This window comes from Echinops telfairi, unplaced genomic scaffold (assembly GCF_000313985.2).
Source record: "Echinops telfairi isolate 266 unplaced genomic scaffold, ASM31398v2 ScPeMD7_1;HRSCAF=3_0, whole genome shotgun sequence".
NCBI classification, from domain to species: Eukaryota; Metazoa; Chordata; class Mammalia; order Afrosoricida; family Tenrecidae; genus Echinops; species Echinops telfairi.
The window spans coordinates 50,706,946-50,710,876 of NW_022103896.1; positions in this window are offsets into that span (position 1 = coordinate 50,706,946).

Below are 3,931 nucleotides of genomic sequence, written 5' to 3' on the forward strand. Positions count from 1 at the left end.
TATAGACTGCTGTGGGATGCCATCTAGGAAATCATACATGAAGAAAGCAAAAGGCATTAAAAACTGGAAAGAAATAAAAGAGAAAAGTAGATATTAGGATAGATCCTGAAATAAGTTCTTGAATAAAAAGTAGCTAAAGCAAATGGAAGAAAAGATGAAGTAAAATAACTGAACAGAAAATTTCAAAAGGCAGCTCTTGAGCTGGCGACTGTTGGACCCTGTCATCTGGCTCTTGGTGACCTGCCTGTGGCTGTACTGTTTGCTGCCTGTGGCTGTACTGTCTGTTTGCTGCCTGTGGCTATACTGTCTGTATTGCTCTACAAAAGACTCAGCTGTATCCTTCCTTCACTTGCACCCAGCAGCCCTCGTGAGTTGAAGAACTGCCAGTGTTTTAACTATCTCATGGAAGTGGGTTGAACTGAGCCATTTGTACAGCTCTGTGGACTAATTAGCTGTTTGTTTCTTGTGTTGTATCTATATATCTATATATATAAAAAAGTAGAACATTATAATTAAATGTACAAGATCTTGTATTAGAACATTTAAAAGGAAGAACATGCTGAGAATATTTCAAGCTGAATGCACTGAAGAAGAAATTCAAGCCTGGAGTTGCAATATTAAAGGATTCTCTGGGTAAAATATTGAATGATGTAGGAAGCATCAGAAGAAGATGGAAAGAATACACAGAATCACTGTACTAAAAAGAATTTTTTTAAATATTCAGTCATTTCAAGAGGTAGTAGATGATCAAGAATCAGTGGAATTGGAAGATGTCCGAATCGAACTCAACTAGTTTTTGTAAAAAAAAAAATCCAGGAGTTGATAGAATATCAATGAAAATACTTTAATCAATGAATTCAGCTCTGTATGTGTTCGCTATTCTATGTCATGAAAATTTTAAGACAGCTATCTGACCAATTGACTGGAAGATATACATATTTATTCCCATTCCATAGAAAGTTTTCCAACAGAATATAGAAATCATGGAACAATATCATTAATTCATATGCAGGTAAATTATTGCCGAAGACAATTCACAAATGATTGCAACAATATATCAACAGAGACCTATTAGAAATTCAAGCCTGATTCAGAAGAGGATATTGAATGAATAATATCATTGCTGAAGTCAGATGGATCTTGGCTGAAAGCAGAGAATATTAGAAATATGTTTACCTATGGTTTGATGATTATGCAAAGACATTCCACTGTGTGGATCATATCAAACTATGGTTAACATTGTGAAGAACAGGGATTTAAAAACACTGAATTTATTCATGTGAAATCTGCATATAAACCAAGAGGCAGTTGTTGGCACAGAAGGAACAGAACAAAAGTATATTCCATGGTTTAAAATCAGAGTCGTATCCTTTTACCATGCTTATTAAACATGTATGCTAAGAAAATAACCTGAGAAGCTGGACTATTTCAAGGAGAATGCAGTATCTGGCTTGGAGCAAGGCTTATTAAGAACCTGCAATATGCAGATAGCACAACCTTGCTTGGAGAAAGAGGAGGACTTCAAAGGACTTGGAACACTTGTCGCTTTGTAGACTAAAGTATACTTGTCATAAGCCATGATATTTTCAATCACCTCATATGCATGTGAAAGCTGGAGAATGAATAAGGCAAACTGTAGAAGAATTGGTGCATTGAATTTAGTACCAAGAACTGCCAGAGAACAAACGACTGTCTTGGAGGAAGTGCAGCCGGAGTGCTCCTTCCATAGGTTCACCATGAGATGGTGCTAACTAAAGTCATCTGACAACAAGAACAACAAAATTATATTCTTAACTGCCAGACCAGTAACTGAAATGTGGTGGGTGCTCAGAAATACCTGTTGAATAAATTCCTGACGACCTATGGTCAAGAAGAATGTTGCTAGGCAGAGACTAAACTATTGTCACTTGTGGAGCTAGAAAAGAGTTCAAAAATCTCTCTGTCTACCTTCCTCTTTTCCTCTTTGTTTCTCTTATCTCCATATTTTTACATCACTGTCTCCTCCTGTGTGCTCTTTTTGTTTCCCTTGATTCTTGGGCTGCCACTGTTTCATTAAGTTTTCACTCCAAATACTGCTTGTCTTAGAGGAACGAACTTGTTTGTGATCTTCACCAGTGGGCTGGGACCTAAGGAAAGTCACAATGTCCTGTTAAAGGATCCTTGCCTTGGCAATCAGCACAAACGGTATCTTTCCAGCTATTGTTTGCTCTTTTCTCTAGAGCATTCTTGTTATCGTGAACATCATTTTCATTCCGCCTCAACTTAGCCACTTTCTAATCAGTCTATCAAAGACCTCTTAAAAACAGCACTCCCCACTTTGAGGTTTAGTTCTCCAGGGATTATTTTCCTTGTTCTGATAGAACAAATATTCTACTATTATAGCTTCTTTCTTCATTACATTTCTTGGCAGGCTAATTCCATTTTGATTCATGTGAGCTAAAATTCCTTTTCCACACATGTTGCCATGATATGAGGTAATACATATAAATGGCCTAACAGTATATGGCACTTGGCAAACATTTTAAAATGTGATCTTTCATACTTATAAATTTAACTTATTACTAATAAAACAAATAATCAATTTCCTTCGGGCATTTCCCCTATCCTTTCAACAGACATTACAAACTCTGCTATTATTCACATGATATTTCTACATTTTATTCAGAAAAACATAAGTATCTATTAAAAGTCTTGCTATAATCCAGACATACTTTATTTATATGCTTTCCCCAACTGCTAGAATAATGGAAAAAGATCCTCCATGTTTCCTAAAAAAATCATCTCCTGGGTCAAGAAGCCCCTAGTATGTGAAAATATTTTAACTGTTGAGCTCACAAATTTGGAGCTTTTTGAGTTTTCCATTATTTCCAAGTGGAATACTGGGTTCTTAAGTAGGAAATGATCCTCTGCTTCCCAGTGAGGTAAATTAAATTTATGCAAATAATATATTACATAATGATGGTTTCTGGCAAATATTATTCGTTGAATTATTTATAAAATAAAAATTAAAAATGTCCCTGTGTTTGAAAATTTGTTCTGAAGTCAGTTTCACCCTTGTCTTGATCTCCATGGGCAGCACTTAGGAAACTGACAATGGCAAGGAGAGTTTTTAAAGAATGTATTTCAGATTTCATAAAAAAGAATTTAATGTTGTTCACTTTTGTTATTTCTACTTATGTATTTTATAACTTGCTTCTTCCAACTTTTTAATGCTTTTTCACTGCCTTATCTGTCTTCCACTTAAGGAACAGAAGACTGGCAAAGGCTTACCAAATACAACCTGGGTGACCTTTTAATATTAATTCCTATAGAAGAGAAATTTCTTGCTTAAACAAATAGGTAAAAGAGATAACTAGAATGAGTACCACTGAGAGAGAATAAATAAAATATCCGAGTAAATATAAGTAAAAATGAATAAAAGTATAAGATTGGAGAATAGGTTAAGATGAGGTGTCTGAAAAAATATTGTTTTACTATTAAAAAGAAAAGTTGGCATAAAACTTAAATCTTTAATGTTTTATTCATTAAAAGATATTTGCCGTTCAATATTGTGCTATCCCTTGCGCTTCATGGGCTTCATCTTTGATCCTCCTTTTCCCTCACCCTCCTCAGTCTCCCCAGGAAATGTCAGAGCGTCAGCAGTCATCATTTGCTATTGAAAACGAATGCTCTGAGCCCCAGCTGCACAACCCTTAAGCCACTGGCTGTTTAGTAAACCAAAAGGTTTGAAGTTCCAACTCACCCATGGGCTTCGTGGGATAAAAGCCTGAAGATCTACTCCCAGACAGCTTTAAGAAGACAAAAGCCAATGAGACTGTTCCACCCTTTCACATGGGGATACTGTAAACAAAAATTACCCTAGCAACACGCCCTATACAGCAGACAATGCTTTGGAGCTCTTGTAATCGGTTCCCTCTTTCCTACCCACTCT